This window comes from Ascaphus truei, chromosome 15 (genome assembly GCF_040206685.1).
Source record: "Ascaphus truei isolate aAscTru1 chromosome 15, aAscTru1.hap1, whole genome shotgun sequence".
NCBI classification, from domain to species: domain Eukaryota; kingdom Metazoa; phylum Chordata; class Amphibia; order Anura; family Ascaphidae; genus Ascaphus; species Ascaphus truei.
This window is the reverse complement of record NC_134497.1, coordinates 53,808,776-53,831,765: the sequence shown is the minus strand read 5'-3', so window position 1 is coordinate 53,831,765 and position 22,990 is coordinate 53,808,776. Positions and strand designations below refer to the sequence as shown.

The following is a 22,990-nucleotide window of genomic DNA, read 5'->3' as shown; positions in this document are numbered from 1 at the left end:
AGTGAAGTTTTTAATAACACTTAACCACTGAAAAAGTCAACGTAGTCAGCAGGATTTGAACCTGCGCGGGGAAACCCCAATGGATTTCTAGTCCATCGCCTTAACCACTCGGCCATGACTACATAGCTGGTAACACTGAATTCAGTCACACAGATGGCTTTTGAGTGGATATGGGTAACACTCACTTTTGAATGATGACCAATATGAACCAAATAACCTTGAGAATATTTTCATAAAGAGAAATACATGACTTGTTTGTACACATTGTTTAAACAACATTATCTTTGTAAAATGTTGCTGCTATTGGGTTTTTGAACAATGACGAGAAATACTTTTTGTTAACCACATTCAATGTACAGTATGAAACAGATCTGAGGCAGAAAAAAAAGATAAGGGGTTAAAAGGAGTAAAGGGATAATGATCTAACTTGGATGTCAGAGATTAAAAGAGCAGATTTGGAGCAAACTTGGGTCAAGATGAACATAGATCATTACAGGCATGTGCTCCAGTGGCGCAATAGATTAACTAAGCTATGCCGAGGTTGTGAGTTCAAGCCTCACCTGGAGCATATACTTTTTTGTTTCATCAACCAATAGCATTGTTTGAATGTATTGAGGGTGATATCCGGAAGAAAAGGAAGATGAGATGCCCAGTCTTTTGACCCTTCCAGAAGATGCCTCCATTTTTGAAGAGCCAGTTTGACGGCCAAAAGTTCCCTATTGCCCACGTCATAATTTCTTTCCGCTATAGAAAACTTTTTAGAAAAAAACCCGCAAGGGTGAAGTTTGTCCTGGGGAGAAAATTTCTGAGACAGAACCGCACAAGCCCCACAGTCAGAAGCATCAACCTCTAGGGTGAATGGGAAATTAGTGTTCGGATGTTGAAGGATGGGAGTAGAGACAAAGGCTTGTTTCAGTGTTTTGAAAGCCGTGGCTGCCTCAGGTGACCAAGATGAAGGGTCTGCACCTTTTTGGGTCAGTGCCATGATCGGAGCGATGATGGTAGAAAAGTTACGAATAAACTTCCGGTAATAATTGGAAAAACCTAAAAATCGCTGAATAGATTTGAGGGAATTGGGTTGTGGCCAATCCACGATGGCTTTCAGTTTTTCTGGGTCCATGGCTAAGCCTCTGTTGCAGATAATGTACCCAAGAAAGGAAGTGGAAGACTGGTGAAAAAGGCATTTCTCCATTTTTGCAAACAACCGGTTCTCTCGGAGGCGTGAAAGCACAAACTTCGTGTGGATGATATGATCCTGTAAGTTTTGGGAAAAAATAAGGATGTCATCCAGGTAGACAATCACAAAACGATTGAGGACATCCCGAAAGATGTCATTGATAAAGTCCTGAAAATCTGCTGGTGCATTGCACAAACCGAAGGGCATCACTAGGTTTTCGTAGTGCCCACTACGGGTGTTGAAGGCAGTTTTCCATTCATCGCCCTCTCGGATATGGATGAGGTTGTATGCCCCACGGAGGTCAAGTTTGGTAAAGAGGTTGGCCCCCTGAAGTCTGTCGAAGAGTTCGGAGATGAGTGGGAGTGGATAATGATTCTTCAACGTAATATGGTTCAGACCCCGGTAATCAATACATGGTCTGAGAGAACCATCTTTCTTCTTGATGAAGAAGAATCCAGCCCCCGCGGGAGAGTTGGAATGACGTATAAAGCCCCGCTTTAGAGTCTCACGAATATACTCATCCATGGCTTCTATCTCGGGCAACGAGAGAGGATAAGATTTGGCCTTTTGCAAGGTGTATCCAGGGACCAGGTCAATCAGACTGTCGTAGGAACGATGAGGAGTTAGGAGCTCGGATTGCATCTTGCTAAAAACATCCAAAAATTCTGCGTAAGGGGAAGGTAACTCCCTCTGAGGATTGGATGTTTTAGCTGGTAGATAGGACGGACGTTCCGTAGACAAAGAAGATTCTTCTGACCTTGACCGCAGTCGATGAGCGGATTGTGCTTCTGCAACCAGGGCAGGCCAAGCGTGATCGGTGTACCCGGGGCATGAATCACGTCAAAGCCCAGAGTCTCTTTGTGAGAGTAAGAAGTAAGGGTGATAGGTCCGGTCTCCAAGGAGATATATGCCGGAGTGAGTGGCCGATTATCAATCCCGACCAAGGCAACGGGGGAGTTCTTCTTGGAAAGTGGGATCTGATTTTGTTCAGAAAAGGTCTGGTCCATGAAGTTCCCTCCTGCGCCTGAATCGATAAATGCTGCTGTGGAATGTGTGAATGGTCAATCTTTTAGGGAGTTCCCTTCTGGGTAGGGGGCAAGGAGATTTAGCACCCAGGAAGCGCCCCTTCGTACTCACTGGGTTTGGTCATTTCTCAGAGATGGTGGATGGTCAAGGGTACGCTGCTGAGAAGATCTGCAATGATCGCACGACTCTCCGGTTGAGCGAAATTGTCGTAAGGGTGCCCGAGGTTGCTGGACTCTGAGTTGCATCGGCTCTGGGGCTTCCAGCACAGGAAGCGGGGTGAAGACGGGTCTCGAGGTAGAAGAGGACCTGGAGAAGGAAGTACGGAAAGGCGTAGCCCGGGGTTGCTGACGCTGAGCGCGACGTACCTGAAGACGCTGGTCCATACGAATAGCCAGGGTGATGAGGTCCTCCAGCAGTCCTGGTCTGGGTTGTGAAGCAAGTTCATCCTTCAAGGAGTCCGATAGGCCATTCCAGAAGATGGAGACTAAGCCCTCCTGACCCCAACGAGTCTCAGCTACTATGGTCCTGAATTCCAAGTCGTATTGGGCCACAGGCCAACGTCCCTGTGTAAGCTGCAGCAGGGAATCAGAAGCAGTCTCTTGTCGTGCGGGGGTGTCGAAGACCTGTCGAAAGTCTCGTCTGAAGGCTGCGTAATCTCGAGTAATATCAGGATGCAGTTCACAGATCGGGGAGGCCCATGCCAGTGCATTACCTGTGAGCAGACTGTATACATAAGCTACCTTTTTCCGACCAGTAGAATACAGCTGTGGAGCCATCTCGAACTGGATCTCACATTGGTTGAGAAAGCCACGGCAAGCATGGGGGTCCCCTGCGTAGGGCTTCGGAGCCGGAATCTTCGGAGCTGAGGATAAATTGGATGTTGAATCGGACTGCGCCGGCGGTGCAGCCTCAGGTGGTGCCTGTAGAGAAAGGTCCTGTACCTGTTGGGAAAGGTGAACCACTTGATCCGTTAAGGCCTGGATTTGTTGGTACATGGCCATCATCATAGAGTCCACATCTGTCTGGTCTGCGTCTTGTGGGCTCGACATAATGTTACGCCGGTGTTGCCCACAGACCAGACCCATCCCTTCTACTGAGGTGAGGAACGTATATGGGCATGCACCCGCAGCAAAAGGAGCGTGTCCGGAGTGTGGTGAATTAGGCATTGCCAGGCCAGGTGATGTTAGCTAGCAATACTTGCCGGTACCGGTGAAGATGTGCCGTCGTCGTTGCCATTTTAGCCAAGGTCAGGGATTGGAGAATTCCGGAAGGTCATTGTCCAAGCAGGGGTTGAGAGCCAGAGATAGACGTCCACCAAGCCAAGTCGTAACCTGAGAGAATAAGAGAGAGAATGCCAGAGTAGTAATCCTAGTGGAAACTATGTCGAGCAACGAGTGAGAGGGAGGACAGGCATTATAAAGTGCGGCTGACCAATCAGAGGTGGAGACATACCTGGAGGAGTGCGTGTAGCTATCCTGCATAGGTCCACTTGATTGGCAGGCAGGTGAGGACTCTTATTCTTGCCAGAGATCCTATTATTCTGTTGGGGGCGTGGTTTCACTGCTAGAGCAGTGAATAAATTATCTTCACCCAGCGCGAGCTGTTCACGCGCGCGGCCGGAACACATGGCAGCTGCATGGGAGAGGGAAGAGCTAGTAGGAACGAGAGACCGTCGGGGATGGCGTGGAACCCCCAGAGCAGCAGGAGGTAAGTGGCGCCAGCGAGGGGCACGCATTTCGGCAGCTGGGGTTAACGAAGGCGAGGAGGAACCAGGGCGCGGGCGCCGCGATCCCAGACTCCTCACACTTTCTAATAATTTATATAGTTTTTTTGAGGGGTTCTGTTTGTGCTTTTGTTCGATATTGGCCAAATTGTCCTCTGCCAATTTATATTGTTTTATTTTTAATTTTTTTATATATGCTGCGATAGAAATAAGGTCCCATCTAATTGATGCCTTGTGTGCCTCCCAGAGCGTTGTCGGGGAGGACACTGAGCCTTTGTTTAGTAGAAAATATTCTTTGAGTTTTTGTTTAATTACGCTCTCTGTTTCTTGCAAATTTAACAGAGAGTCATTTAATTTCAAGGGATATTTACTGTTATTGCTTAAGGGCAATGAGAGCGCTAATTCGATAGGGGCATGGTCCGACAAGGATATAGATCCTATGTTAGACTGGGCGGATGCCTGGAGAATATTTTTGGTACCCAAGAAATAGTAAATCCTCGAATAGGACTGATGAGGGGCCGAGAAAAACGTATAGTCCCGCTGACCTGGGTGCTGGGCTCTCCATATGTCTAACAGGGAGAAGCTTTGCATTATTTCTTTAAACTCCTTCGCTTTTTTGAGAGTAGTTCTGGAGTGTCCAGACTCCGAGGGGTCTGATTTATCCACTTCCGGGATACTTGACATATTAAAATCTCCTGCTACAATCAGTGAGGAGAGGGATAGCGGGTCTATAGACTCCAGGACCTCTGTCAAAAATTCCGTTTGGTGGTCATTCGGAGCATATATGTTACATAGGGTTACAAGAGATCCTGAGAGGGAACCCTGAATCACAAGGAACCTGCCTCCCGGGTCTTTGACTATTTTTTCCATTATATAGGGATTATTATATTTGAATAGGATAGCTACTCCTCTTTTTTTCACGGAGTAGGAAGCATTATATGCTTGGGGATATAGATGTTTGAATGAGTTTGGGGGGGTATCTGAATTAAAGTGTGTTTCTTGGAGGAAAAGTATATCCCCCTTGGTTTTTTTCAGCTCCTGAAGGGCTAGTTTCATTTTCCTGTGTGAGTTGAGCCCCTTGACATTCATACATATTAATTTTATTGAATCTAGGGAAGCAATGTATGTCTATGTTTGTGAGCACGAATGGGCTTATCAACTTTCCCAGGGTGGAGGCTCGATTGTCGTAGTTCTCTTTTTAAGCCGGGGTTTCCATTCCTTGTTTTTAGAGTCCCGCTAGTGGTAGATATGGATGCCTGGGAGGGGGGGTGGGAAAGGGATTGGGGGGAGGGGGGAGGAGAAACCCGTTTTCCTTTATCTCAGTCTTCAGCAGATACATTTATTACTTTAGCTATGTCAGCAGAGGAGGTTATATACAAGTAAACTTCAATTTTATACACATTCCCGCAGCTTCTGTGTACATCATCCCCTACCCTCAACTATCCCCTCCGGGGGGATCATAATAAAAACTACTGTCATGTTGGGAGGGAGGAAGGGGGGAAGGAAGGGGAGGGAGGGGGAAGGAAGGTGGGGGAGGAAGGGAGAGAGGGGGGGATGGAAGGGGGAGAGGGGGAAAGGAAGGGGGAGAGGGGGGAAGGAAAGGGGGGAGGAAGGTGGGAGGGTGGAAGGATGGAGGGAGGTGGGAAGGAAAGGGGGAGGGGGGAAGGAAGGGGGCAGGGGGGAAGGAAGGGGGAGGGGGGAGGAAGGTGGGAGGGGGAAGGAAGGGGGGAGGGGGGGAAGGAAAGGGGAGGGGGGAATGAAGGGGGGGAGGGGGGAAGGAAGGGGGAGGAGGGGGGGAAGGAAAGGGGGAGGAAGGAAGGGGGGAAGGAAGGGGGTATGAGGGGAAGGAAAGGGGGGAAGGAAGGGGGAGGGTTTAAGGTAAGGGGGGGAAGGAAGGGGGGAAGGAAGGGGGAGGGGGGGAAGGAAGGGTGATGGAAGGGGGAGGGGGCAAGGAAGTGGGGGAGGGGGGGAAGGAAGGGGGGGAAGGAAGGGGGGAGGGAGGGAAGGAAGGGGGGTAGGGGGTAGGGGGAAAGGAAGGGGGGAAGGGGGGGAAGGGGGGGAAAGGGTAGGGGGAAGGAAGGTGGGGGAGGAAGGGGGGAGTGGGGGAAAGGAAGGGGGGAGTGGGGGAAAGGAAGGGGGAGGGGGGAAGGAAGGGGGGCAGGGGAGGAGCGGGGAGGGGGGAAAGTAAGGGGGGAGGGGGGAGGTGGGAAGGAAGGGGGGAGTGGATGGAGGGGAGGGGGGATTTTTATGGTCCAGAGACGGTCCATGATCTCGGCGCGGGGGAAAGATAATGAGCGAGAACGAGGGGGGGAGGGGGCCAGCTTCGGGCACAACCCCCAGGGAAAAAAACCAAAGGCCATTGAAGGTATTTTCTGGCCAGGTATGAAAAGAAACAGACCTGACAGTTGAGATTCAGGATAGGTGTCCTCCCCTCAGGTGCCCGAATATCTCCCCCTCCTTGCAGATTTGGGGGTACTCCTTCTCTGGGCCCCCCGAATGTCCCGAGATGCATTAGGAGAGCTCTTTTGACCCCCCTACTCCTCAGGAGCATAGAGCGCAGACAGAACCTCCATGGAGACAACCCCCCCCGGGGGTGCCAACCGGTAGGTGCCAGCTCGACACTCTCCGGAAGACACTCCCTAATATCGGGGAGAGAAGCTGGGCCCCAGAGTACAAGGTAGGGACAGGGTGTTAGCAGAGGGGGCTTGCACGGAGGGGTCAGGAATGGGTGTGGGGGGACAGGAGCAGGGGAGGGACAGCAAGGGATATGCGGCGATCACAACTTGAACCGGACAAGGGGGGTGGGGGAAGGGCCACCAAGGGGGGGGGCGACCATCCGTCCAGAGCAGCATCCATGTGACCAGTAGTAGAGGGGCAAGGTGGGAAGGACACCAGGGGAGCCCACGGTATGAGGGGGCAGGCCAGGAGCAAGACAAGCAAGAGCAACCCTTCCCCTCCAGCCGGATGGGGACCAGATAGAGAGGTGTTAAGGGTGATCTCATGTGGCTCTCAATTCCGGGTGGCCCAGGGCTATGGTGGTGGCATCTGATTCTTTATCAGGGCTCCAGGGGCTGGAGGTAATAGATGAGGCAAAGCAGCTCCAGGGGCGGTGGTGTTCTTATTCTGGTTCCTGGCTGTTAAGACTCCGTGGTTCTGTGGACTCTCTGAGAGACGATCCTCTCAGAAGCTCTATGCGGAAGCGCAGGGTGGCGGGAACTCGGCTCCTCCTCCTCTTCTACCTGGATTTCCAGCCCCAGCAGACCAAGTGATTTTAGAAAGGCAGGGGCGTCTTCTGATCTTGAGATTGACCTAATCTTGCCGTTCTGCTGTACGATTAATTTGAACGGGAATCCCCACCTGTATCGGATTTTTTGGATGTTTAATATTTTTATTAGGGGCTTCATGTCGCATCTTCGTTGTATGGTGGCTCTGGAGAGATCGTTATACATTTGAAGGGCTTTGTTATAGAAATTGATTTCCCCTCTCTCTCTGCACACTGACATCAGTTTTTCTTTTATGGAGTAAGAGTGCATCCGTATGATGACATCTCTTCTCCTTCTAGGATCCTCCGAGCGGGGACCTAGTGCTCTATGAGCATGATCTATCTCTAAGACCCTGGTGGCAAGCTCTGGGATCAGGGACAGGAACAGTTCTTCCAGGTAAGTTTTGAGATTCTCCATTTTTATTTCTTCAGGGATGTTGCGGATCCGGATGTTTTGCGGCGATCTCTGTTTTCGTGATCCTCAATGGATTCCTTCAGGGAATTGATTTCATATCCCAGGCGGCATATCTCATCCTCCGCAGAGGTTTGGAAGTAAATCACCTCCTCCAGACTTGTTTCAACCTAGTCTGTGCGCCCTGCCATTTCCTTTATTTCCGCTTTAACCCCAGTTATAGCCATTTGTAGGTCTTCTTGAAAGTTGTGCCTCATTTTTGTTGAAAATTGTTCAAATAGTTGTTCCAAATAGGCTTTTGAAACCTCTATTGTCTCTTCTGTCTCCCGCAGCCCCCCCCCCCCCTCAGCCCCGCATGGGGTCATATCAGTCCCCTGAGAATTTTCTTCTGCGCCATCTTGGGAGTTCAGGGTTTCAGTTCCTCGGCCCGTCGGTTTCTGTATGCTCGCACAGAACTTAGCAATGTGCTGATTCACTGCTCTTTTGAGTTAATTTGCCATCTCTTGGCGTTTACCCAGTCGGGTCCCCAAAAAGGTATTTGTTTTTATTGTTTTTTTTGTTTGTAGGCAGGGAGTCTCGGGAGCTCTTCCCTCAAGCAACCATGCCAGCTGACATCACCGGAAGTCCAGCTGCAGTGAAGTTTTTAATAACACTTTACCACTGAAAAAGGACAATGAAGTTAGCAGGATTGGAACTTGCACGGGGAAACCCTAATGAATTTCAAATCTATTACCTTAATCACTCGGCCATGACTACATAGCTGATACCACCAAATTCTGTCAAACAGATGGCTCTTGAGCGGATATGGGTAACACTCATTTTTGAATGATGACAAATATGAACTATCAATATGTGGACTGTGGCAAAAGTATCAACAAAATAAACATGTCAGGGAAAGAGGTATTCAATATTCTTAATTGACAAAACAAAGCAATACCAGGAGTGGGGTTTGAGCCCACGCAGACATATGTCCATTGGATCTTAAGTCCAACGCCTTAACCACTCGGCCATCCTGGTGGTGACATATAGATTTTGTCATCTGGATAAAATGGACTTCAGCAATGTCAGAGATTAGAAGAGCAGAGTCATAGTGCAATTAGGGCAAGAAGAACAAGGGCAAAGTTCTTGAGCGGATATGGGTAACACTCACAGATGAATGATGACAAATATGAACTATCAATATGGGGACTATGGCAAAAGTATCAACAATATAAACATGTCCAGGAATTAGGAATTCAATATTGTTAATCCCACGCAGACATATGTCCATTGGATCTTAAGTCCAATACCTTAGCCACTCGGCCATCCTGGTGGTGACATAGAGATTTTGTCATCTGGATAAAATGGACTTCAGCAATGTACAGTATGCCCTTAAAAGTCATATATGAAGAATGAGAACAACATAGCTAAGTGACTGTGCTTTCTGCAGCATTTTCACCTTTTCCTGGAAATGCTAGAGGTTTTTTGCATCAAGATTATGCTTAACAGGGTTACATATTTACTTTTTGTAAAAGAGTGATCCCATATCATAAATGGAGTCAAAATGTCTAGCTTTCTTCTACTCAGTCAGGGGAAGTGCATTATACATTTATTACAATTTGCGCCTCGTAACCCATCTTTTAATCTTCTTGATTATTATAGATAGTTTTCCTTCATGGAGCATTTCACGGTGAGTTATCTTATAAAGTTGGGATATTTTTCAAGGCCATGGTTGACTTCCAATGAATAATGTATGACATTGAATGTGAAAGTCTAGGCAATAATATACATATTGTTAGTCTTTTTAGATAGATTGAATGTTATAACACTGCACTAGAATTATGATTTCCCTAAGCACTGATTAGTTCCACTTTCCAAGCCTACTCTTCCTTACCATATATATATATATCAAACATACAGGATGTATTTTCCTGTTTGAGATGGGCGGGAATAGCTGCATACAGTATATTGTCCACAACCACTAAGAGAGCCACCAAAGGTCAGTACATAGCAGTAACTGAAGAAGTAGTTACATATAGATAGAAAGATGACATTTTCCTTTGACATAATATTGCTGCCTGTATAAATATAAGTTATGCAAATATATAATGTATTCCAGTACTAATATCTTATTGTCTAGCCAAATGTCACGGGAGCCCAGCACTTTTAACACCTTTTATACCATTCAGGGATTATTCAATAGGCAAAACAAGATAGTGGAATAAAATGGGGTTTATTTGAGTGAAACTCACGGACAACAATGAATATAAAATATACAGAAGTATTACACACTTACTAGGGGTCTGGGGTCGAAAACTAGCCTCAAATAAGTGCAGGGCACCTTCTTTGAAAGGCTTACCCTGACTGGGAAATCCTCCCTGGCTTCTTGGTACTCTTTTCAGGTAGAATACCCAACCGTGACTGCCACCTTCTATTTTCATAACTTCGTCCCAGCTTCTGACTTAGGGGCCTATGCAGAGAGCTCCGATAAATTAGTTCTTGCCAGGTTTCCGCCAAAAGTGCCTCTAGATATTCAGGAAGCTGCGGTAACCTGGCGAAAATAATCAAATTCGCCTTTTTTTTTGGCGTACAAAAAAATCCGCCAAACGTTTGGCGAGAAGCCTTTTTTCGCAGCACATCGCCAGTTTCTCAAACTCGTGCAATTCTAGGAGCCCCAATCAGCTTCTTGCTGCTGTTCGGGGCTCTAAAATGGCAAATTTACCTCCAAATTGCCCAATCACAAAAAGTTGGAAATAAACTGGGGATGAGCGGATCCGCCAATACTGCACTTAGTACAAATATTGCACACAAATGACCTCTTAGCACTATGTTGCAGCATAGAGATACTTATCAATAGAAGACAATGCATTTATTGAAATGGAGTCTTTTATTAAATGTTTTACAGCCAGCAGCACACTAAAATGTATAACTTGGAAAATGTTTGAAGAATTCAGAGTGTTTTCTTCTTTAGTGTGCCACATATTCCAGTAAGTAAAGATTGCTTTGACAAGCAGATACAAACAAAATCAAAAGTACAGTGAAGTTTTTAATATCACTTTTTTAGCACTGAAAAAGTCAACGTAGTCAGCAGGATTTGAACCTGCGTGGGGAAACCCCAATGGATTTCTAGTCCATCGCCTTAACTACTCGGCCATGACTACATAGCTGGTAGCACTGAATTCAGTCACACAGATGGCTTTTGAGTGGATATGGGTAACACTCACTTATGAATGATGACCAATATGAACCAACTGACCTTGAGATCATTTTCATAAAGGGAACTACATGACTTGTTTGTACACATTGTTTAAACAACATTATCTTTGTAAAATGAAGCTGCTATTGGGTTCTTGAACAATGATGAGAAATACTTTTTGTTAACCACATTCAATGTACAGTATGAAACAGATCTGAGGCAGAAAAAAAATATAAGGGGTTAAAAGGAGTAAAGGGAAAATGATCTAACTTGGATGTCAGAGATTAGAAGAGCAGAGTCATAGTGCAATTAGGGCAAGAAGAACAAGGGCAAAGCAGTTTCCATCAAAAAGTTATCATAATTATTATTATTAAGAATTAACAAGTGTCTGGTCTTCTACACAAAACCCCCTTAATTATAGTGTAGGGACAAAGGAACATGTGGGTTTCGTACTTCCTGCTTAACTTTAATTAAAAGCAATTAAGGGATTGTTTTCATAATCATTTCATTAATTCAGGTAAAGATTTGAATGATTACCAATAATAATTTATATGGCAGATATACTAGCAGAAAGTACATTTGTTCTTAATGAGAATCATTCTGTTTCACAAAAGATTCCATAAAGTTTACATTTGATTAATTTCTTAATTTTCTGTAAACTTCAGGGAGTTACAATTATTACAGTACATGAATTACCATTTTCAGTAAAAGTCAAGCTAAGTTGTTTTTTTCTTCAACAGGTTTAGAAAGCCCTGGTTAGCTTTTGTGAATGATAACAATAAAACATTACAAATGCTTTTTCATAATAAAAAGCTATTTGTGATGAAGTGTGATAAGAAGTTGAACTATAACATTGATTATTCCCATTATATTTAAACAATATAGTTTTGGCAGACTGTAAAGAATGTACACATCTCAATACATGCAGTACTTAGCACAGCCATTAAGAAGAAGTCAAATATTATCTGTAAATATAAAGTGGAAGAATTCCCTCACTCTCACACGAAAGTGCTTACTATCCTTTGTCACCTTAAGTTATTTCTATTGGGGTAAACCGTTTCTCCTCTATTTTATGTTGTGCAAAGTATTGCACACAAATGACTTCATAGCACTATGTTGCAGCATAGAGATACTTATCAATATAAGACAATGCATTTATTGAAATGGAGTCCTTTATTAAATGTTTTACAGCCAGCAGCACCCTAAAATGTATAACTTGGAAAATGTTTGAAGAATTCAGAGTGTTTTCTTCTTTAGTGTGCCACATATTCCAGTAAGTAAAGATTGCTTTGCCAAGCAGATACAAACAAAATGAAAAGTGCAGTGAAGTTTTTAATAACACTTAACTACTGAAAAAGTCAACGTAGTCAGCAGGATTTGAACCTGCGCGTGGAAACTCCAATGGATTTCTAGTCCATCACCTTAACAACTCGGCCATGACTACATACAGCAGCGGCAGCTCTTATTCGAGCAAATGCCGCTGGCTGTATGAGGCTGGGAAGCGGGTAGCCGCGGCGCGTGGCGGCGCACTGTGACGTCACGGTCACAAGCGCGCCCGGCTTCCCCGTCTTCCCCGGCTTCCCCAGGCTTCCCCGACACCCCTGGAGTTCAAATCTAGGTAAGCGGGGGTGCGGGGAAGCAGAGGGGCAGAGTAGAAGCCGGGTTCGGGGTGTCTTTGGGGGGGTAATTGCGCGCGATGTGGAGGGGGGGTGCGTGGGGGAAACGCGGCGGCGCGCGTTTCTGACTGGCGGCAGCTGGGGTAGATCCCGGCATGCCGCCGGCATTTACTTTAATAAAGTATGTCGCTACTGTATCTGGTGGCACTGCATTCAGTCACACAGATGACTCTTGAGCGGATATGTATTCATAAAATTTAAAAAACGCAACATCTCCTTTATTAAAGTACAGAAAGTCAAAACATTTACAGTAGGATGGTGTACAGAACAGTCAGTCAGGCCTGTACAACTCCAGTCCTCGAGGGCCACAAACAGCCCCGGTTTTAAGGACAACCTTGAAAAACGGGCCTGTTTGAGGCCCTCTGGGACTGGAATTGTGCAGTTCCTGTGTACAGTAAGGAAAAACATTTCTTTATTAATACAAGTTAAAAAACGCAACATCTCCTTTATTAAAGTACAGAAAGTCAAAACATTTACAAAAACATTTACAAAAAATAAACAGAAGTTGAACAGTCACGCAAATTCGATCCCCACCAGATTGTCCTTCCAGGGCCGATGCCTTGTATGGCGCAAAATGCCATTAATGGAGTCTCGAACGATTTTCATTAAAGGATCTGTTATTGAAATATAGCGCCGCAATTCCTCCACAATAGTCCTTCTTAAATTTTCAGGAAGCACCCTTTTTTCACGATTTCCTTCGTAGTTCACATTGTAGACCCACCCGCAGAATTCAAAGTAGGACACGTGGTTCTTAAAAATTAACATGGTATACTTCTGGGGTAAACCAGCACTCATCACCCTATACTTCTCCCTGAGTGTCGGTTGCAGCTCGCGCAGGATGATGTCGAGCACCGTATCAATGCAAGCATATGTAGGAGCTTGTTAGGTGTCCAGTATATTTTGCAAGCATATGTAGGTTGGGTTGTGGAAGCGGGTGTTCTTCTGTGAGCGGGTGTGCTTGTGGCGGCGAGCGAGGGTAGGTTGTCTGGGAGGAAGCTTTATTCATCACATCCATGCCACCCTCCTGCTTCAGCGTCAGGGATACAGGGGCATGAACACCAAGCAAATTATGTATCCCCGCTATGTCAGTCTCTATCTTCTCCATCCGTCGATCCATCTTCTCCATCCGTTGATCCATCTTCTGCATCCGTTGATCCATATTTAGCATGGTCTCTAAAAGCAGATCTATCTTTACCAGCACAGTAGAGTTCCCGGGGATATCCACACTTAACCCATTCAGCATGCGGTCTAACGAGCTGGTTCTTGTGCATGGCGTGCTGTGGAAAACTGGGTGGATGGGTGTTACGGAGGATGAGATGGGGGTTCCAAGGAGAGAAGCGGCAGCATCGTCGAAGAAGGATGGAGGAGGTGACCTGTGGATTTCCGGGAGAGATGCGGCAGCATCGTCGAAGAGGGATGGAGAAAGCAACCCGTGGATTTCCGGGCGAGAAGCGGCAGATTCATCTAAGCGTAATGGAGAAAGTGACCCGTGGATTTTAGGGGCACCAGTGGCTGCGTCATCGAAGACCAGTGGCGAAGATGGGCTGTGGGTTTCCGGGAGAGCGGCGGCAGCGTCGTGGATGAGTAGTGGAGAAGTATGGCTGTAGATTTCCGGGAGAGCGTCGGCAGAGTCGTCGAAGAATAAACGAGGAAGTGGCCTGCGGGTTCGATGGGTTGGCTGCCATTTGTTTTTCGTTGAGTGTACATCACCGAATTTCTTCTTGACATAATAAGGTGTATTAAAACCCTTAGCCTTTGGGGTCAGCAGAAGGTTTTCTTTATTGGCCTTAGCCTGTCGCTTTGGCCTTGGCTTGGAAACGGCTGCTGCCTTTCGCTTTTTCTGTGTGATAGGCACGGCAGAGGCGAGTGGCTTCTTGCGTCCATGGAATCGGGGTTGATCCATGGAAGCAGATGGAACAATGCAGTATCTGGACAAGGGCAAGTTCAGATAAAGTTCATCGAGTGGTGGGCTATGCAAAGTGTGTAACCTTTTATGCATGGTGACGAGGTATAGGTGTTGAAAGTCGGCGTACTCTAATGTGAGTAATTAACGTATAAATACACCATCCATTTTGTGGATTCACTGCACATTGAATACACATCGACTAAACATGGAATATAATTTTTTGTGTTTGTATTTCTTTCTACTCGCAGAAATGCCTGTTAAAAAGATTTCATAGGATCTAAGCATGAGAATTAGGGAAATGTATATGAGCGGACAACGAATTGCAGATATCCAACGCTGGTTAGCTGCTTCTGGCCTAGTTGTGCCATCAACCACTGTGTGCTAACATGCACACGGAAAAACCAAACAACGCACGAGTACACCAACGGTAACTAATTAATAGAACTATATATTGTGTAGATCTATCTCATTTTATAGTTATTTCGGTATATTTATATAACTACAGTATTTAATACAGTAGTTGTATTGTTTATATTGCTGCATATTAATAGAACTATATATTGTGTAGATCTATCTCATTTTATAGTTATTTCGGTATATTTATATAACTACAGTATATAATACTGTATATCTATTGTTTATATTACTGCATATTAATTGAACTAAATATTGTTTAGATCTCTCATTTTATAGTTTTTTTGGTATATTTATATAACTACAGTATATAATACTGTATATCTATTTTGTTATATTGCTGCATATTAATTGAACTATATATTGTGTAGATCTCTCATTTTAAAGTTATTTCGGTATATTTATATAACTACAGTATATAATACTGTATATCTATTGTTTATATTGCTGCATATTAATTGAACTATATATTGTTTAGATCTCTCATTTTATAATTTTTTCGGTATATTTATATAATTACAGTTTATAATACTGTATATCTATAGCTTATATTGCTGCATATTAATAGAACTATATATTGTGTAGATCTATCTCATTTTATACTATTTTTACTGTAAATGATGTGCTGTACTCGTGGCCTTCTACACTGTAACTTACCGGATTGTTGTTTTTCTGTACATTGTAGGGAGACAACTTTTCTGGTCGACAAAATAAGTGAAGAGAATGATGAGATGAGTCCCTTAAGGGTCAAATACACAATGCAGCAAAATCACAATCTCACTGTATCCGAGACCAGCATAAAGAAGATTAGACGCAGAATTGGATGGAAATATGGACATGTGAGGTTAGTACTGGACAGTACAGGAGGTTAAAGTGTTGTTTAAGAAACTGTACTGTACCTATAAAATGATTCCTTGTCATTACAGAGCGTACAAAACACAAGGAGATAAAGAACCTCTATAGTGGGAGCACTCAACTGGCCAATGATACTGATGTAAGAGATATATGTAATAACCTTATATAGAACACAGTAGTACTTGAGTATTGTAAGGTGAGTATAATTAAAAGCAACTTTATTGGGAGATGTCCTCAAATAAAATAAATGTCCTAAATAAATAATAAATCCTAATCAAGTGGCGAATTAAAATGCAATGAAGGTGGGGTGAGCCAATGGAACAGTACATCTAATGCAGTTTAAGGTTATCTGAATATCCTCTAATATTAAAGATTCTATTTTGAATATTTTTGAGCTCCCTGATCGGAACTTTTATCGGGAGATTTTGGAGAAGTATAACAGCCTGGGCAAGATATTAATTTTTACTGCTTGTAGGCGGACGCTCACAGAGGTATGCAAGGGAGACTGATTATAGTGAAATTAAATAAGCCTTTTATTGCGCCTGTTTCCTTAACATCAGGAAACCATCCAAACAAGGGGTAAACAAAGCTTCTATTCACTTGCGAGTATTTCTAGTGAAATACTATGCAGTTCACAACTCCCTTAGATAAGCATGTCTCCCAGCCCCAAACATATAGCATGAATTAAGCAGATATAAGAAGTCTCATAAATGAAAGTCTTATCTGTTCCTTGTAGTTTGGAGGGAAAATCTTCTCTGTCCCTGGTTCAGCTCCCTTTTCCTCAGGGTGTGTCAGCATTCAGGTTTAGAAGTTTACCCTGTGTCTTGAAAGCAGCTCTGCTGTTTCTTCTGGCAGGGCTCAAGACTGTTTGTCTCCAAGTTCAGCTCAGGTGTGAGCTAAGGAGTCTCACTTTCTGTCTCAAAAGACAGGCTTTTCTAAGCCATATAATCAGGCAGGTGGTGTTTGTTAATTGACTACCAGCAGTTAACCACCACACTGCTGGATTAGAGGTACATTACCTGAACAGGGATAACTCCCCTGTTACATACCTCCCCTGTTTGTGGGAAGCTCGGGCTTGCCACGGCCAAAGCCCATCCTTCCACTCTCATTCTTGTTATTTCTGTGACTTGAATGAGAGTGGATGGAGGAAGAGAACCCTCAGTCCTTCTGGGATTGGAGCCCTTTCTCCAGTTTATTCGTGTCTCCTCCTGAAGGTGCTTGAGATCAGCACTCCTCAGTCGCTCGAGGAGAACTTTTTCTAAGTATAGTCTTTTTGCTATGTGCGCGGTCATGAGATTTCCCTCTCGTCGGTTGCTGGTCTTATTGTAGGCATACTGTATGGCAGCAGTTGCAGAGCGTTTAAAAACAGCCCTTTGAGTTTTCCGCTCTTGAAGCTGTCTCTCTGCCCTTTTCCCACTCAATGGGGTTGCTAGTTCAGCCTCTTTGGGGTTAAGTTGCAATTCCACACCCACTTCCAGAGAATGTCCCATCTTTTCAGCTTCATCAGCTAAGGATTCTTCTGATTTTGATTCAGCACGTGTACCTTCTTTTGTTGCCTGTTGGGTGGCTGAAGGTTTTGCTAGTGCTTGTTTAGGTGGTTCAAATTTTGCAACCTTGTCTTTCAGATGAGCGGTATTCCCAGCTCTCACTGTACCCTTGTCTTCATGGGTTTGTGAGGCTGTGGGATACTGACGCTTAGTCAGGGTCAATACTTGTCCTTGTAGGACTGTAATCTAATCCGCGAGAGATCCCTGTTTTTTGAATGCGTCTTGCAAGTCTCTTCTCAGGGAATTTATCTGCACGCTTTGCTTTCTCTGAGCTTGCTTCCACATTTTTATTGCATTGTGAAGAACTATGAATTTCTTTGCTCGGGCCACAGTTACTTGTTTTAGTTTCTGGACCTTCTTGTGCTCCCTTTTGTGCCGGGTCACCTGGGTTCTAAGCTTGGCCTCTAGTGATGCTTTGGTGACACTCAGGGTAGCCTTCAGTTTCTCATGCTGCTTTGCGGGGACATACTGGGTCATCAGACGTTCCTGCAGCACTTGAATTTCTTTAACAGCCTGCAGATTTTCTTCCTGCAGAGTTCGCTGCTTCTCCTCGAGGTGCATACGCAGACCTTGCAGTTGGTTCTACAGTCGGTGCTCTGCTTCAAACTTCTCACCTTCCAAAAGTCTATTTATTTCCTTAAGCTCGTGCAGCTTTTCATTCTTTTCCTTGACTTGGTTTGTCAACTGAAAATGTTCTTCTTTCAGTATTAAGTTCTCTCTTTTTTATCTTGAATTTTCTCCTTTTTCAGTCTCTGTACTATTCAGAGCCTCTTTGCAGTCCTCCTTCCATTTATGCACATCTGCTTTGAGAATGACAGTCTCCTGGCGTGAGACTTCCTTCTCTAGGTTGAGGGTCTGAAGCTCCTTCTGAGAGACTTTGAGATCTGTATCAAGATTGACAATAGTTTCTTTAGATATGTTCAGCTCCTCAGTGAGACTGTGTAGTTCCTTTCTGGAAACTTCCAGATCTGTGCGGCAGCTGTTGGTCTCATGATGTGAGGCATCCAGTGCTCTGCTGAGTGTCTGAAACTCTTTCTGAGATACGTCCACCTCTGTCCGGACATTGTTGACCTCCTGTTGTGAGGCATTCAGCTCTATGCGAAGAGTGTGAACCTCTTGCTGAAAGACTGTCATCTGCTTTAGTGCCTCATCATAGTTCCGCTTCAGCTGAGTCATCATTTTATCAGATTGGCTCTGCTTTTCATCCATGGCGGAAATAGTAGCATTTGCAGTATCTAGCTCAGTCTTGAGATCGTCCAATTCTGTCCTGGCTGCAGAGTACATTGCGAGCACATGTTCCTGTAGCTTCACGTTATTTTTCAGTAGCTCCGCGTAACCATCTTTCTTTTGTTTCAATTGTTCACGGAGTATATCACAGTCACACCTGGCATTTTTCAGGGCATCCTCAGGGCTGGCCAAGGGATCGACACTCACTGGTTCTGGCTCCGCTTCCCTGGGATGGTTGGTTGAGGGTTCCTCACTGTTGGCACCGGACAGACACTTCTTTGGGGTACACGACTTCTGCTTTGGGCCCTCTGGATATTCGGTTAACCGCGGGACGAATTCTCCATTTTCTCTAGGCTGCAGGGCAACTCGGCCCCCCGTTTCCTCCACAGGATCTGCGGACATGTCTGTTCCTTCCATGGTACGTGAAGAACCGCTTTTATTTTTCCGCCTTTTTGATTTGGATGACACTGTCCCTTCAGGGATACTGGGGTCTCCATCTTCAATTGAAATGTTAGCAGCGTCACTGGATCCATCCAGCTTTTCTTGCAACTGTAATAGCTGACGGAATTATACGGTGATCCACTGCTCCCGCTCTTTCTCCTGCTGATCATATTCGTCATCAAAGTGAGCTTTCTTTTCGGTTCGTGCCGAGTTCAGGCACCCCCACCATTCTTGGGGTGTTTTGTGGCTGTGACTCGGTTTGGGTTCCCTGTGAGAGATGTCTTCCTCTTTATTAGACTGGAAGGGCCACTCTTCCGTGGGGTAGGGTTCATTACAGGAACGCTGCATCTTGTCCTCCATTTTTAGGCTATCAGGTGTAATTTTTTTCCTGACCTCAGGAGGCGCTATTGCAGCTGTTGCCACTGTATTTGCTAGAACCCCCAATTGTGGTAGTCCTACAGGTGGGCATATTTTGCTTGTAGAGGTCGTAGCTCTCACAGGCATCTCTGTAGACTTTTTCTTTCTTGGGTAAGTTTTACAATATCAGCAGCACTGTGCATGCATTTTCTCTTATCAGGTATACAAGATGTGCAGTTGCTAGGTAAAAACGTCTATTTGCTTTACACCATTTACTTGCTAGATTTAATCTCTCATTAGGTATGCTGAATGTGTAGTTGCTAGGTAAAAACTTCTGTTTGCTTTACACCATTTACTTGCTAGGTGCAATCTCTCTGCTTCAGCCAAATAATGTGATTTTCTGTTTGAGTTCAGTCTCAACTTTGGGTATTATGACATTCACTCTTCACACTTTCAGCAATTCCTTTTTTTCTAGTAGGCAATTTTACCCTCAGCACTTGTTTACTGAAAATTCCCCTGCTTCAGCACAGTCTTGCATCAATTTTCACATTTTCTGCATATACTCCATTCACAACTGGTAGTCCTATGCGGTGTGGCAGCCTTTACTTGCAGAATCAGTACCGCTCATGGGTCACCATCTGTATTCACTGCTTCAGCTAAACATTTGAAAATAACAAACGACTATCCCTTTCAAGGGCTAACTCACTTCTTGAACCCTGACTATGGCTGGAAGGCAAACCCCCTATTTCAATGACCATATTACACTTTATTGTGATAGACAAATAAGGTTTTACCTGCTTCTGCAGTCTCTCTCTCCTCTTGGGATTGGGGAAAAGAGTCCATCCGTGGTTTTGTAAGTTTCAGTGCAGTGGTGTGTATCACTTTAACTCTGATCTCTGCTGCATGAGATTTTTTTTTTTTTTTTTTTTTTTTTTTAAAGTTGCTCAGACTGTTTGTAGGCAAAAAGCATAACAAAATTTCACAGAACAAATCTCCGGTCCTTTCTAACTTCAAAGTTCCTCTCGTCCCACTTCGGACACCATATGTAGGTGGACGCTCACAGAGGTATGCAAGGGAGACTGATTATAGTGAAATTAAATAGGCCTTTTATTGAGCCTGTTTCCTTAACATCAGGAAACCATCCAACCAAGGGGTAAACAAAGCTTCTATTCTCTTGGGAGTATTTCTAGTGAAATACTATGCAGTTCACAACTCCCTTAGATAAGCATGTCTCCCAGCCCCAAACATATAACATGAATTAAGCAGATATAAGAAGTTTCATAAATGAAAGTCTTATCTGTTCCTTGTGGTTTGGAGGGAAAATCTTCTCTGTCCCTGGATCAGCTCCCTTTTCCTCAGGGTGTGTCAGCATTCAGGTTTAGAAGTTTCCCCTGTGTCTTGAAAGCAGCTCTGCTTTTTCTTCTGGCAGGGCTCAAGACTGTTTGTCTCCAAGTTCAGCTCAGGTGTGAGCTAAAGAGTCTCACTTCCTGTCTCAAAAGACAGGCTTTTCTAAGGCATCTAATCCGGCAGGTGGTGTTTGTTAATTGACTAGAAGCAGTTAGCCACCACACTGCTGGATTAGATATACATTACCTGAACTGGGATAACTCCCCTGTTACACTGCTGTTATCCTTCCGATCCAGGATATTTGATAGTCGGTCCAGGTCTGAAGATCTTTTTTTATTTTTTCAAATAGAGGTGGGTAGTTATATTGGTATAATAAATTGTATGTGTTTGTTATGTATATTCCTAAATATTTGATGTGTGTTTTGGACCATTTATATTTAAAGTTTGCTTGTAAGAGCTTGACCTCTTGGGCAGGGAGCGTTAAATTTAGTGCTTCAGACTTGTCATTGTTTATTTTGTATCCTGAGACCTGGCCAAAGTGGTCTAGTTGAGATTGTAAATTTGGAAGAGATATCAGGGGGTTAGCTAGTGATAGTATTATATCATCAGCAAATAGTGAGATCATGCAGTTTGTATCTCCTATCTGGATACCCTGGATATTTATATCGTCTCTGATTATTGCCAGCAGGGGTTCGATCGATAATGCGAAGAGGAGAGGGGACAGTGGGCATCCTTGCCTAGTAACATTTTTCATTTTGATGGGATCCGAGTCTCCTCCTGGGAGTTAACATAGGCAGTGGGCGTCCTGTAGAGGGCTCTAATGCCATCTAGGAATGGGCCAGAGAAGCCAAATTGTAACATTGCCTGATCTAAAAATGCCCACTTTATTCTATCAAACACCTTTTCATCGTCTAAACTTAATAGAATCGCTTTTGATCCGGTCTGGTGCACATGGTCCACGATATCTATGACCTTACGGGTGTTGTCCAAGGCTTATCTGCCTGAGACAAAGCCCACTTGGTCCAAATGTATAAGCTTTGGGAGGATTGGAGTAAGTCTATTCGCTATAATTTTGCTGAAGATTTTAAAATCTGAGTTTAACAGAGATATGGGTCTATAACTCCCACATTGAAGAGGATCTCTGCCCTCTTTATGAATAATCACTAGGTTGGCCATTGAGAGTGAGGTTGGGATTTCCCCACCTTCCAGAAAGGTGTTGAACATTTCAAGGATAAACGGGGACAGCACCGTTTTGAACTTTTTGTAGTACAGGTTGGAAAAGCCGTCTGGGCCTCGTGTTTTATTAGTTTTGAGTTGGCTTATTACTTCTGCAAGTTCTTCCTGAGAGATATTTTTATTTAATGTCTGCGTATCTGCCTCTGATAGCTTTGGAAGGTTGCATTGTTTAAGATATTTTGATATTGCCTTAGACCCTGTTCGTGCACCTCGGTTAGAATCTAGATTGTATAGTTTGGTATAGAAATTTGAGAATTCTTTCGCTATTTCTTTTTCTTTGTATGTTGTCGCTCCTGTTTTGGTACGGATTGCTGGGATTTGAGGGGTTCTGTTTGTGCTTTTGTTCGATATTGGCCAAATTGTCCTCTGCCACTTTATATTGTTTTCTTTTTTCTTTTTTTTATATGCTGCGATAGAAATAAGGTCCCCTCTAATTGAGGCCTTGTGTGCCTCCCAGAGCGTTGTCGGGGAGGACACTGAGCCTTTGTTTAGTTGAAAATATTCTTTGAGTTTTTGTTTAATTACGCTCTCTGTTTCTTGCATATTTAACAGAGAGTCGTTTAATTTCCAGGGATATTTACTGTTTTTGCTAAAGGGCAGGGAGAGCGCTAATTCGATAGGGGCATGGTCCGACCAGGATATAGATCCTATGTTAGACTGGGCGGATGCCTGGAGAATATTTTTGGTACCCAAAAAATAGTCAATCCTCGAATAGGACTGATGAGGGGCCGAGAAAAACGTATAGTCCCGCTGACCTGGGTGCTGGGCTCTCCATATGTCTAACAGGGAGAAGCTTTGCATTATTTCTTTAAACTCCTTCGCTTTTTTGAGAGTAGTTCTGGAGTGTCCAGACTCCAAGGGGTCTGATTTATCCACTTCCGGGATACTTGACATATTAAAATCTCCTGCCACAATCAGTGAGGAGAGGGATAGCGGGTCTAAAGACTCTAGGACCTCTTTCAAAAATTCAGTTTGGTGGTCATTCAGAGCATATATGTTACATAGGGTTACAGGAGATCCTGAGAGGGAACCCTGAATCACAAGGAACCTGCCTCCCAGGTCTTTGACTATTTTTTCCATTATAAAGGGAGTATTATGTTTGAATAGGATAGCTACTCCTCTTATTTTCACGGAGTAGGAAGCATAATATGCTTGGGGATATAGATGTTTGAATGAGTTTGGGGGGGTATTTGAATTAAAGTTTGTTTC

The 22,990-nt window shown here is 44.4% G+C and overlaps 3 non-coding genes across 3 annotated transcripts; all 3 read right to left on the bottom strand.

Annotated features, from left to right (window-relative positions):
- Positions 1-40: 40 nt before the first annotated feature.
- TRNAS-AGA (transfer RNA serine (anticodon AGA)) lies at positions 41-122 on the bottom strand. Its single transcript has one exon. It is a non-coding gene; the product is annotated as a tRNA-Ser (tRNA).
- Positions 123-8,534: 8,412 nt separating this feature from the next.
- Positions 8,535-8,617, bottom strand: TRNAL-UAA (transfer RNA leucine (anticodon UAA)). Its single transcript has one exon. It is a non-coding gene; the product is annotated as a tRNA-Leu (tRNA).
- Positions 8,618-10,658: 2,041 nt separating this feature from the next.
- Positions 10,659-10,740, bottom strand: TRNAS-AGA (transfer RNA serine (anticodon AGA)). The gene has a single exon. It is a non-coding gene; the product is annotated as a tRNA-Ser (tRNA).
- Between the last annotated feature and the right edge of the window lie 12,250 nt (positions 10,741-22,990).